Genomic DNA, 14,479 nt, shown 5'->3' with positions numbered 1-14,479 from the left:
AGAGGTATATCAGAATATACTTAAAAGAAGCTGACCATTTTATCTTTCAATATGATTTTCCAGGAAAATTATGTCTCTATCAATGCATTCAAAATTAATGGCCCATGCTTTACCAGCTGGTCATTCCCACTATCATAATGGCCAGCAAGATAACTGCTTCATTGATTCAGGGATGGATACCAACTGGAAGGCAGTTCCCAGGCTGGTCATGCTGGTATATATCTAGGAAAATACTATGCTGATTACTGCTCTTTGGGCACGGTAGAATTTGCATTTTATTTCATGATATCTTCAGCTATGATTAAAGAAAAGTTGAACGATACAAACAAAAGAATAATATTATTAAATATGAGTGGAGTTAATTCAAACAATGGGAAAATATACTTTAAAGTACTTGATCAATCAAGTCAAGGTTAAGAAAAAAAGGTGAAATTTCTCCCTTCATAAATAATAATATAGCACTAACATGTGCTGTCTTTGTCTCGAACTCAAGACCACAGAATTGTTTTAAGATATTAAAAAAATACTATTGTTTCATTCTGATTTAGCCAAAATAACATTTTTTAGTAATTTCTTATTATTATGTTCAATTAGCCAACATATAATGCCAAATTAACATTTTAAGATGGCCTGCTTTATTTCTTTTTTTTTTTTTTTTTTTTAAAAACCACACATCCTTTTTATTGTTAAGTCATAAAGAGGTATCAAAATTAAAAGCAAAAATTACAGGGTAAGACTTAACATAACTACTAGGAGCGTCAAAGGAAGTGAAAATGGGACTAGGCGCAGGGCAATGTGAATTAATGTAACATGGGAAGGACAAGGATGGGGAGAACAGTGAGCATGTGCTGAAGATACTAGGGGAGAGGATCTGGTGAAAATTTTGATCTTAGACAAGCACCTAGGTAAAGAAATAATGGAACAACATTTCTAAACCCCACTATGTGCTTAAGAGTCATCCTCGCCATTGGCGCTGTCTCTGTCATCCTCTCCTTCCTCAGCCTCTTTTTCATCATCCTTGATCAACTCCAGCTCCTTGTTTGCTCTGTTCTTTCTCAATTTTTTCCAGGCTTTCCAGTAGAGAATCCACTTTTTGTTTTATCTGGGTCAACTCCTTCTTAATGGTCTGAAGGTCATCACCTTTCAACTTTCCAGACTTGGAAGAAGATCCTCGCTGTCCACTCTTAGAATTGAAGCCACTTTTGCCCCTTCGTGAGGTGTTTCCTGATACACGCTGGCGTTTTGAAGGAACTACAGCCCGAGCAATAGGAGGAGGAGGAGGAGGAACACGTGCTGGGTAACTATACATCCTGTCATAATAATCTCATTGAAAGTCATAGTCCAAGTCAAAAGAGGAGCCGTACATCTCCGCTGCAGATCGTTTCACACCTGCTTTTCCTCGGTTCACTTTTGGCTCTGCGGCCAGATTAATATCTAAAACCTGGCCAGCAATCATTCTGCCATCCTCTCCTGCCACAGCAGCCCGGGCATTTCTCTCATTAACATACTGAACGAAGGCAAAGCCCTTATGGACAGAGTAACCAACAATTTTGCCGTATTTTGAGAAGATTGCCTCCACATCAGATTTCTTCACCACAAGAGTATTGAGATTCCCAATGAATACACGGGAGTTCATGGAGCGAGGATCTGTCTTGTTGGTAACATTGCTGGCCATTTTCTTTGATGATAAGGTTCCTCACAAGGCCGAAAAACAGGAGGGGGAAGGGAGAAGAGATTCGATTCTGAATCTCCTACTCCCGAGTTCTACGTGGAGAAGCCAACTGCTGCTCGAGGTCGACAACGCAGCCACACCGTTCAGTCTTCGTCTCTTCACCGGCCTGCTTTATTTCTTGTTCCTGAAACTTGGTAACTGTCTCATTATCTTCTCATAAAATATCAAAAATTTCCTTGTTACCAAAGAGGTCAACATTTTTTATCAGTAGGCTTTATCTTAACCAATGTTAATATTAAAACCAGAAAATAAATGGATTAAGCAGTATTAATTTGCCTAAAAGAGAATAAAACTGTGATAAAATTTCCCTTTCATTTTGCTATTTAAATCACTATTGATATTATATTGTAATGAGATAAAGGTTCATTAAGGCAGCCTTTGTTATGTAAAAACAAAACACCCTAGAGGGGAAATTCTTCACTGAGTTACAATTATCCTCCAAGGATACAGCAAATGAGATATCATTAAAATATTTAAGTTTAATTATGCAATATGTTCCAATACATAATCAAAATACATATATATGCACACAAGTATTTCATTCACTCCTGAAACCTTCTGAACTTTTCTCCTAAAGAGAAAGTCAACATTAATCAAATCACAGGAAAATTCTAAGGAGAAGCAATCATACTTTTGTGCATATAAAATAGTATTTCCTAAACTGGAGAATGCATCTGACTATGGAGCAGAGTTCTCCACACATATTCATTTTCAAGTTCTCTTGATCCCACATTGCTACTGCTGCACACTGATCGAATCAGTACATCATCCTGCCTTCGGTTTCCCCAAAATGGAACCTACTAATCTAAGTTCCTGTCCCCTCCTATTTGCCCCGCAAATTAATTTATTTGAATTTGAGGCCAAATGGTAGTCAACGTTACTGCTGCTCTATCTTACAGTTCCCCTACAATTCTGTTTTCTCTATTCTTCATGTCAAAACTTCCCAAGTTTGAGTTTTGTAGAAACTGTATCTGCTGTAAAGGAGATGCACCTCAGTTCCCCAGAGCTGTAGTCTTAAGGAAGAAGATACCAGGACTGGTCACCAAATGGGCATGTGACTTCCCCATAGCAGTGAACTGTGTTAATCCAAACGCAAGTTCTTAAAGCCGTTATTTTAAAAGCCAGTAATTCACCACTGAATTTCCATCTTTTCCTTACCTACAGAAATACTGGTGATTTCAGAGGGAGGCTGCACCAACAGCTTGAACCAAGACCCTCCCTGAGGAAAACAAGAGGGCAAATAAAAGGAACAGACATCTTTATAGGGACTTGAATTTAGAAACTACCAATATTTACATGAAAAAAGAAAGTTAAAGCAGAAGAACCAGGTAATTCCGATGGGCTAATTTAATTACTTCCCAACTACCCAGTAGGGTAGGTGTTAGGAAGAAGTTTATGAGTTACAGAGAAGAAAAGGTGTGATTTTCAATACACACTCCCATGCCTACTTCTACCCAAAGCACTCCGTTTGCTAAGGCCTCATACTCCTCTCCAGGTAGAAAAGTTTGTTGGGTGTTTTCTTTTTTAATCCAATGAGACTGGAACTTCATCCTACCTGTTCCAACACTGACATACTCAATAAATGTTAAGCTAATGAATGAGAACAAGGGATACAAAGAAATACATCATACAGTTCTCCGGTAAAGTTTGAGAAAAATTACACATACCAAAATTTGGATATATATTAAATTTTAGAAAATTGGAAATAAACGTGAAAATAATCTTGTAAGTCAAAGTAGTACATACACAGTTAAAAGTCAAATAGTACTAAAATCCTACAATGAAACAGCAGTTTTCTGCCCAAATATCTCAAGCCCTACTCCTCAGATGCAACTCTTTGCCAACTTTTAGCAGACTATTCTGGTATTTAACTTTGTTTTTCCAAATGTGTTAATGTTCTGGTTTACCGATTCACAGTTCTATTCATTATCTACTGGCTTCTTAATTTGGAAGATGAGGATTTAAGTCTCTTATATATCCCTTCCTATACCACCAGCTTTTCAATAAACATATCACAATTTTTTTATTATTTTATTTTATTTCCTCATGATAAGTGTACTCTTTAATCCCCATCCCCTATTTCACCTATCCCTCCACCCACATCCCTTCCGGCAACCATCAATTTATTCTCTATAGTTTTTTTTTTTAAGATTTTATTTTATGTATTTGACAGAGAGAGACACAGCGAGAGAGGGAACACAAGCAGGGGGAGTGGGAGAGGGAGAAGCAGGCTTCCCACTGAGCAGGGAGCCCGATGTGGGGCTCGATCCCAGGACCCTGGGAACATGGCCTGAGTCGAAGGCGGACACTTAACGACTGAGCCACCCAGGCGCCCCTATTCCCTATAGTTAAGAGTCTGTTTCTCTCTCATTGTTCATTTGCTCATTTGTTTTGTTTCTTAAATTCCACATATGAGTGAGACCATATAGTATTTGTGTTTCTCTGACTTATTTCACTTAGCATTATACTCCCTAGTTCCATCCATATTGTTGCAAGTGGTAAGATTTCATTCTTTTTTATGGCTGACTAATGTCATTGTGTGTGTATAATATATATATATGTGTATATATATATATATATATATATATAATACATCTCCTTTATTTATTCATCTATTGATGGACACTTGGGCTGCTTCCATAGCTTGGCTATTATAGAAAATGCTGCTACAACCATCAGGGTGCATGTATCCCTTTGAATTAGCGTTTTGTTTTCTTTGGGTAAACACCTAGTAAAGTGACTGCTTGGTCCTAGGGTAGTTCTATTTTCATCATTTTGAGGAACCTCCATACTGTGATCCACAGTGGCTGTACCAGTTTGCATTCCCACCAACAGTGCAAGAGGGTTCCTTTCTCCCCATATCCTCCCCAACACTTGTTCTTTCTTATGTTCTTGCTTTTAGCCATTCTGATGGTGTGAGGCAGTATCTCATTATGGTTTTGATTTACATTTCCCTGATCATGAGTGATGTTGAGCATTTTTCATGTGTCTGTTGGCCATCTGGATCTTTGGAGAAATGTCTGTTTATGTCTTCTGCCCATTTTAAATCAGATTATTTGTTTTAGGGTATTGAATTGTATCAGCTATTTATCTATTTTGGATATTAATCCTTTATCGAATATGTCATTTTCAAATATCTTCTCCCATTCAGTAGGTTGCCTTTCAGTTTCGTTATTTCCTTTGCTGTGCAGAAACTTTTTATAGTAAACAAATGAGCAAAGGGAAAAAAAAAAGAGAGAGGAAGACAAACCAAGAAACAGACTCTTAACTATAGAGAACAAACTGATGGTTACCAGAGGGGAGGTGGGTGGGGGGGCATAAGTGAAATGGGGGATAAGGATTAAAGAGTACATTTATCATGATGAAAAAAATTTAATTTAATTTAAAAAATGCATCATAATAGTGTCTGTTTGACTTCAAGTGATGTATACCATTACTTTGTAAATTAAGTAAACTGAGGGTAAACTAGTTCTGAGAAATTTGGTATCATCAAAAATTTCTAAAAGAAAAAAAAGTTGCCACTGATTATTTCTTTGTAATCAAATTCCTTGTTCTCAAAAAGATTATTTTAAAAATGTAGATTCCAGAGCACACATTTATTGATCCAGATTTAATAGCTTTTGGTAAGGCCCTGAAATGTGTATGCAGGTGGAGTGAGGATCAATTCTGAAACCAAAGCCTGGGAGTTTTGATCACTCTGCAACAGGCATGGCATTCCAGGGTCTTGAGGAAGACTGCCCATCATCTTAAAGCTGATGCGTAACAATCTACCCTACTGGTATGATCCCCAAACCAAAAGGATCCCCTCAGAGCCATTTAGGATCAAAGTTTGAGTGTTATTTCCATGTATCTCTTTCTCCTTGACTTTTCTTCCTTGGGGCTTCACTTTCTTGGGTCAACCACATCTAGACTGATCTATAACACAGGGTGTACGGGAAAACCATCCCACTTGCACTAATCTAGGATTCTATACCTTGTTTCTAAAAATGGTATCTGGATGAAAATAAAAAGCTCAGAGGCTATCATGAGGGCACCGGTGGGCTTTTGATGTATGAGGGAAAGCAGACAGCTGGATAGTCTTCTAGTCACAGTCCACTATCCCCACTCCCCTGCCCTTCCAGTAATGATACGCTGAAATCTCTTGATGTCAGTGGCTGCGACTGAAACAGAGCAAGATGACAAGAGAAGGCCTCATGTGCACTTTAGTTCTCCCTGATCCCTCCTCAATCCAGAACACAGTTATCTTCAAGGATGAGTAGAGCCTTTATAGCTATCTCCCAGCTCTTGGCAAGAGCAGAGGCTCTACACGGACCACAAGAAACAGGAGACGTCAGGGAGTACACCACTTGAAGAATTACAAAAAAGTGACTCTTTGTTTTGCCCACCTTTTTTTAATTTTCCATTCAATATTTTTGTTCCTGGAAGGCAGGAAATTATTCCATTAGTTGAATGACAATAAGGTAAACTTGGATATTTGTCTAACCATCTCAAATGTTCAAAACAGATCAGTATAAATCCAAATACAGCTTATGACAGCTGATAAATACAGAGGAATGGACTATTGACAAAGGACTTGTTAATTAGAAGCTAAGATACATATGTCTACTCTGAAGCCAACACTTTTTTCCCCGGAAAATAGTGTGTACATTAATGACTTTTATTTGATAAAAATGTGTTTAAATTTCTATCCAAAACTGAAACTATATTAGGGTGAAGAAAATTGTTTCTTCAACTAAATGACTAAAAATAGAACTAAAAAAGAATTCTTATTCATGAAAGTGGTAAATGTCTTTAGTGTAGCATCTACACCTTCAACAAACTGCACAAATAGCACTAATTTTCACAAAGGCTCACAGTGCTAATTCTCAGTTTCGCTAATTTATAAAGACATCACCCATTTGTGCTCAAGAACAATGCCTCTAAAATGTAACAATGTCATCTCTCTTCCTACCATCTTAAAGTTCCTTCCTCGTTTTCTTGACTATTTCTGTTATCACAACACTTTAACAAGGAGTAACTGGCTTCTGGGTACTTTTCCAAAATCCTAATGCAAGGTTTTGATGCACTATCAATGCACGTATACAAAGAAGGCCTTCAGCAAAATAAATAAGCAATAACTAAGACTAGGAACAAAACTGTCAGCACAATCTATTAATATGTTAATCTTGATCATAATGAACTGATTGCTGACCAACTGTAGCTAATGATAATTAAGTCAAGGTGCTATATCCTTACTCCTGCCCTCTCCTTCATCTTCCTTGTCAATGCCCTGCCTTCAAAACATACGTCGGCACATAATGTGGACTTGTTAAATTTATTATATCCTACAGTCAATGAGTACAAGTCTAACCACCATCAAGTGCTTCAAAATATGAGCCTTGGCTCACAAGAAGGATTTAAGAAGAGTATGTACCTATATCATACACTGATCAATCACTACTTCTAGAAAAATAAATGATGGTACACACTCATACGCATCAACAGCTACCAAATATGTATACAATGGGCAACATCAACATCCTACAGGAACTCTGGTGTTCCTTCCAGCTAAGGCCTATGATTTTGATTCTGTGGCTCCAGTCAAATAGTTAAAGCTCCAGCAATCTATATCTCTGTCATGGTACAAAATATAAATCAGATGACAGGGCTGGCATAATAATGGCTCTCATTTCTCGAGGTTTCACTATATGGTGGTGTTTTGCTGCTTCTTTGTTCACTGCTATATCCCTAGCATCCAGAACAATGCCTGACAGAAAGCAGGTGGTCAAAAGTACTTGTTGAATGAATGAATGAATGAATGAGTGCTTTATTGCCTCATAACAATCCTAGGAGTTAGGTTTTTAATTATTCTTATTATATAAATAAGAAAACTGAAAAAATGAGGTTAAGTGACATGTTCCAGGTTCCTCAGCTATTCAGCGAAAACCCAGGATTTGAAACCCTGTCTTGTAGAACCAAGAGATACCAAAGCCTCCCCACTTAAACCCACTGAACACACCACACTTCACAGTAATAGGCCAGCAGAAGGAACTCCTCTCTCCTTCCCAAATGGGAACAAGCTCTTCTTCCTGTTGCTCTGAATTACCAGGATGCTTTAATTTGTACTTCCATTCAGGTTCTGTCCGTTCTTTCTACATTTTATTGACAGGAAGGAGAACTTCCATTTACTAAGCACCTATCATGTGGTAGTACCATGTGGGCACTTTCAGGGATGTTACTTTATTCATACTTTGTCACAGTCTCCTGGGTAGGCATTTTATCCCTTATGTCATGAGTGAAGAAAATGAGAGTAAAATCTTTCCCCAGTATTTTCCAAACTTACCCAAATTAGAATAATCTGGGGCGAGTGGGGGGGGCTTAAAATAATAGCAGATCCTACTCCAAATCTTTAGACTCTTGTTCAGGCGAGGAGACTAGATTCACCTGACTCCCAAGCTAATTGCTAACCCTTTAGGGTAGTAGGGGCCACGGGTCAGGTATCTATGTTCCCTTCACTGCACATACTAGACCCTAACAGTGTCTTATCTTCCTAGAACATAACAGCTTATAACATACATGCACATGATTCCCCAAAATAATCATAATAAGTGAAGATAACAGGTATCAATATCCTCTTCTTACAGGTGAGAAAAATAAAGCACAATCAAGTTCTACGGCTCCCGGATAAAGAATTAAAAAAAAAGAAGTAGAGAGTGAAAAGGAAGGTAATGGAGAGAGAGAAAGAGAACACATTTTATAATTCAAAAATTTTTACCCAATTCTTCTCCTCAGGTATACCCTCCTTCTGACACTTTCAGTGGGAAATCATTCTATATATTCTGCAAATCTCAGCATGAAGTAAGAGGTTTGTCAAGAGGATCACACAGGCTATTTGGAATAGACCCCTCAAAAACAGCATTTTTCTTGGCAATAATCAATAAAATCTTCACCATGTTCCTATTCTGTCTATTACAGAACTGGTATTCTGTGAGATCAATTCTCAAAATAGGGCATCATGGAAGAATTTGTAGGATGTGGTATGTATTTAAAGAGAAAACTCCATAGTTCTCTGACTGATTTCAGCTTTAATTGACTTTCTTTAGGATATTTCCACTTAAATAAGTTTTCCCAGAAAAATTTTGCCCCTTATCATTTAAAGCACTCTCACTGGAATAGTCAGGAAGGAGTTTAGAGATCTGAATGATATTAACCTAAATGTAATTTTACTATCTTTAGCTCACTCAAGTAGATACATTTTTCACAGCACAAGAGAGTTAAAAAATCTAAATTTTTTTTAATTATAATTTTTCTCCAAATAAACAGAAGTGAGTACCCTGCACCACCACCACCACCAAAGATTTTATATAATACCAGTGAGAGCAGGCCCATTCCAAAAAGTGAACTTCCTCTTCTTACTTGGCAAGAAAACCACGAGAGGGAAAGCAACCCCAGAATTGGGAGAAGGGCTTCTTCATTATGAATTGGGATGTTATGCCCTAAAATCCAAGAACCATATACGCTTTGAGTGAAAGGTAAGTTGAACTGTATGTAGGAGCTCAGTATGGTGGGACTTGGGTGAAAGAGGAAGGACTATTTACCTCTGAGTGGTGGAATTCAGCAGCAGTGCCAGACCCTCCCAGCCTTGAAAGGTGGGCCCCAAGTAAGTCAAGGTAGGACTCCACTCTCCAGCTGTAGCTAATTAGCCACCTGACTTAACTGGGCCAATCCAGATATCTCTGCCTGAAAATCTGATGTTGCAAAAATGAGATGGTAGCTGAGTTGAAAATTTATGTAATATCAGGGCCAAAACAACATTGGGGAAGCCAAAACAAAGCCATGAGCAGGGTGAAGTGACAAAAGAGTAGAGAAGTCAGAACATCACTTTGCAAATCAGAAGAGAACACTGTAGCAGACAGAGAAGTGACCGAAACCAGGCAACACCACAGGACCAACCTTGGTTCCTAAATGGGTTTTATCCCAAAGTCCTAGCATATTTCCTGTCCTGTTCAGGAAAACGTGAAGTGGCCTGCTTTTTCACTTATAGAAACACTTTTGTTTGTGATAATTTCAGTGGGTTTCTATTCCTTGAAACCAAACAGCCTTGACTAAGGCAGGCTCACGGAGGAAGTGACTAAGCTACACATCAAGTGTCCATCAGGTGGCCAATAGAGATAAAACATCCCAAATCAAGAAAAGAGCTTATAAGTCAACCCTGAGGCAGATGAACAAGTTGAGTTCTAAGAACCACAAGGAGTTTCGTAGAGCCAGAGCTCAAGGAACACTGCAAGGGGGAGGGTCAGAAACTGAGGCTGGCGAGAAAGGCAGGAGCGAACCCACAAGAGGCCCTGTGATATTTTGTCTTTATCCTGTAGGTGATGGGATCAGAGGTGTGTTGTAGACCATTCTGGCTGTGGAGTAGAGGCTGAAGTGCAGGAGATCAGAGGAAAGACTGGAGAAGACTAATGAGAAAGTGAGCTTCTCAAGGGTAGTTTTGTATGTCACTATTTCCACCATCAGGGACTGTTCTAAGGGAGAAGAAAAAAGAAAAAGGCATCAACTTGTTCCTAAGAAGCAAGTCAGCACAACACCCTAGGAAATTAAACAGTCTGCAGCTTGGCCAGTGGTGTAGCTGCACAGTTACACCCTTCAGGCCTGATGTTTTAAAGAAGCTGCTACAGCCTACAGGTTTGCTACCCAATGAGCAAATGCACCAACAAATGTGACCTAGGACGTGATAAAATATAGATCACAAAAGAAGCACACACTTTGAAATACCACACAATTTCATACTTCATTTCCTCAGTTCTCATACTCATTTATTAATTTCCCATCATCACATAAAGCCACATCAAGCTTTAGCTACTTTGGGAAACATGGCACCTTTCAGAAAGCCTGATAAAAGCATTAATAATTAAAGACTGACTTTGAATGAAGGGCATCTAAAGACTCTTTGGCACAGTGTATTTGCGCTATTCAGTAATACAAAAGTTAAATCTGTGTACCCCTGAAAAAATGGAAGCTATGGATGTTCTGATCTTAATTAGTTTAGATAACAGGACAAATCAAACCCCCAAACACTGAATGGATGGAACTGGAGCTGTCAGGTCTGATGACAGTGTAGACTGTGGACATAAAAAACTTCCTACATTATCAATAATTTCTTTTACACACACATGTAGAAAGCAGAAACCTCACTGTCACAACAAACAGCTGCTACTGCAACTGACTGCGAAGCATCCCCTTAACACGATGCTTTGACGCTTGAGTTCGTCTCTTTCCGCTCAGCTGTCTTCACTTACAGAGGGATTCCCCAGGCTTAAACTACACCCCGACAACGTCTTCCGTCCTCTCTCACATGCCACTGGACTGCAGCCTCCTAACCACGTCTGAAATGCTGTTTGTTGTACGGCATTCTGCAAGCCACCTTAGTTACAAAGAGCTATGACAGAAGTTCCTTGTATCTCCACTACTTAGGGACTGGTCCACGGATTGCAGGGTTAGCATCACCTTGGAGTTGATCAGAAATAGTCTCAGGCCCCATCCAAGACTGACTCAATTCGAATCTGCATTTTATCAAGATCCCCAGGTGGCCCTGAAATGTTTTGGAGGCATTACCCGGTATTTTTGGGAAACACGGTCGAGGAGAGTTTGACTACAACCTAACCCCTGATCCTAATTTTCTTTGATTTCAATTTTTTTTCTTTCTCAATTTCTTTCTTTGGAGGAATGGCTGCCAAGGCCTGCATTAAAAATTATTGCCATTTACCTTAAGTGGGACCAGGAAGATGGCATGTGCTGTAGAAACAGAGACAAGCTTTAAAGTCAGCTCTCTCAGTTCAAGTGCAAGCTCTGCTACCCAGAGGCTGTGGGATGATGGGCAAGTTACTTAACTACAAGGCTGAGTCTATTGTCCCTTTTCCCTTGAGTTGAAGGGACCATTTAGTTTTTTTGTTTGTCTGTTTGCTTTTAAGATCATTATAGAGTCACCTGAAATTGAAAGAAATAATACAGAGGGATCCCACATACCCTTCACCCAATTTCTCCCTATGGTAACATCCTGCACAATTACAGTACATAGCACAACGAGGAAATCTGTTCTCCATCTCCTATAAGTTTGTCATTTCAAGAGTTTTATAAACAGAATCATACAGTGGGTCATCTTCTGAGATTGGCTTCTCACTCCACACAATTCCCTCGAGACCCATCCAACTTGTACATATCAATAATTCATTCCTTTTTACTGCTGAGTGTTATTTCATGGTATAGATGTACCACAGTTTAACTATTCACCTTTTGAAGAACATGTGGATTATTTCCAGTTTGGAGCTTCTATAAATTATGCTGCTATGGACAGGCATGTGCAGGTTTTTGTGTGAACATAAATTTCTGTTTCTCTGGGATACACACTCAAGAATGCAACTGCTGGGTGTTATGGCCATTTTGTGAGAAACTGTCATACTCTTTTCCACAGTGACTGTGCCATTTTAGATTCCTACTAGTAAAGTACAAGTGAACCAGTTCTCCATATCCTGGCTATCATTTGATGTTATCACTATTTTTACATTTTAGCCAATGTGACAGGTATGTAGTAATATCTCATTGTGCTTTTAATTTGCATTTCCCTAGTGAGTAATGATGTTGACCATCTTTTCATGTGCTTATTTGCCATCCATATATTTTTCAATGAAATGTCTATTCATGTATCTTGTCCATTATCTAACTGGATTGCTTTTTTTTTTACTGTTCAATTTTGAAAGCTTCTAATATATTCTAGACATAAGGCCTGCGTCAGATAATGTGGTTTGCAAATATATCTTTCCATCTATACCTTATCTTAATATCCTCTTCAGAGGCTCTTTTTGGGAGCAAAAGTTTTTAGTTTTGATGACTCCAATTACCAGTTTTTCCTTTTGTGAATTGTGCCTTTAATGTTAAGTCTAAGAACTTTTTCACCTAGCCATAGGTCCTGATGATTTTCTCCTATGTTCTGTCCTAAAAGTTTTGTAACTTTATGTTTTCCATTTAACTGTGATCCATTTTAAGTTAGTTTTTGTAGAAGCTGTGAGGTTTAGGTTGAAGTTCCTTTTTTTGCCTTTGAATTACTATTTGCTTAGATCAATCATCAGTTTTGAAGTTTTCAACTTAATAGAAACTTTGCAAGGAGGAAAAAAATCAAGTCATTACACTAAATGTACATATCCAATGTAAGAAAGCCCAGCTGTAGAAACATTAAAATGTTTTATCATGTGCTAGATCACATATGGTGGCACATCCGTTCATGGATCAGCAAGCTCTTGGGCTGTACTGATTTCTTTAAAACATCAGGCCTGAGGGTAGAACACTGTACAACAATACCACTGAAAAAACTGTAAGACTTACCACTCTGCATTGTGCTGACTTGCTTCTTAGAACCATATGAATGCATTTCCCCCTCTTCCTCCTCCCTCACCAGCCCCTGATGGTAGAATATGAATGTTTCTAGATTCTGGGACTAGATACTAATATCACTGTGCATATCCAATGGAGAAATTATGTCATGTTCAAAGTCTGGCTCATAAAGTTATTCAAAACAGCCTATACATTAATTGTTTGCTTTTTCTTCAATCTTGAGAAAGAAAAACAAAACTAGAAGGATCACAATTCCAGATCTCAAGATACACCACAAAGCTGGAGTAATCAAAGCAGTATGGAACTGGCACGAACAGAGACACACATATAAATGGAACAGGACAGAGAGCCCAGAAATAAACCCACAATTATATGGTCAATTAATGTGTGATAAAGGAGGCAAGAATATACAATGGGGAGAAGACAACGTCTTCAATAAAGGTACTGGGAAAATTCGACAGCCACATGTAAAAGAATCAAACTAGACTACTTTCTAAAACTATACACAAAAATAAACTCAAAATGGATTAACGACCTCAATGTGAGACCTGAAACCATAAAAGTTTTAGAAGAAAACACAGGCATTTATTTCTCAGACATGAAGCACAGCAGCATTTTTCGAGATCAGTCTCCGAAGAACAAGGGAAACAAAAGCGAAAATAAACTATTGGGACCACATCAAAATAAATACTTTTGCACAGCAAAGAAAACCATCAATAAAACAAAAAGGTAACCCTTAATGGGAGAAGATATCTGCAAATGATAAGGGCTTAATATACAAAATATATAAAGAACATATGCAACTCAACACCAAAAAAACAAACAACCCGATTAAAAAATGGGCAGAGAACCTGAATAGATATTTTTCAAAAGAAGACATACAGATGGCCAACAGACACATGGAAAGATGTTCAACATCACTAATTATCAGGAAAACGAAAATCAAAATCACAATGACCTATCACCTTACACCTGTCAGAATGGCTAAAATCAAAAACACAAGAAATAACAAGTGTTGGTGAGGATGTGGGAAAAAAGGAATCCTTGTACACTGTTGATGGAAATGTAAATTGGTATAGCCACTGTGAAAAACAGTACGGAGATTCCTCAAAAAATTAAAAATAGAAATACCATGTAACCCAATAATTTCACTATTGGGTATTTAACCAAAGAAAACAAAAACCCTATTTTGAAAGGCTATATGCATCCCTATGTTTATCGCAGCACTATTTACAATTACCAAGATATGGAAATAACATAAGGGCCCTTCAGTAAACGAAGTGATAAGGAAGATGTGTGTGTGTGTGTGTGTGTGTGTGTGTGTCTACACATATAGACATATATGTGTATATATAATGGAAAATTACACAGTCCTAAAAA

The 14,479-nt window shown here is 38.2% G+C and overlaps 1 protein-coding gene and 1 pseudogene across 22 annotated transcripts in view; both read right to left on the bottom strand.

Annotated features, from left to right (window-relative positions):
• Positions 1-14,479, bottom strand: part of PAM (peptidylglycine alpha-amidating monooxygenase) — a 277,932-nt gene that overhangs the window by 161,691 nt on the left and 101,762 nt on the right. Inside the window, exon 1 of one of the 22 annotated variants that reach the window (XM_073888623.1) lies at positions 2,891-2,909. The exons of the other annotated variants lie outside the window; for them this stretch is intronic. The gene's annotated coding sequence lies outside the window, so the exon portion shown is untranslated. Of the gene's footprint in view, positions 1-2,890; positions 2,910-14,479 lie in introns of those variants that run through there. 22 annotated transcript variants of the gene reach the window in all.
• On the bottom strand, positions 653-1,828 carry LOC112819975 (heterogeneous nuclear ribonucleoproteins C1/C2 pseudogene; annotated as a pseudogene).

Source organism: Callorhinus ursinus, unplaced genomic scaffold (genome assembly GCF_003265705.2).
Source record: "Callorhinus ursinus isolate GAN/ISIS: 27379988/994484 unplaced genomic scaffold, GSC_fseal_2.0 scaffold3, whole genome shotgun sequence".
NCBI lineage: Eukaryota > Metazoa > Chordata > Mammalia > Carnivora > Otariidae > Callorhinus > Callorhinus ursinus.
This window is presented reverse-complemented; position numbering and strand designations above follow the sequence as displayed.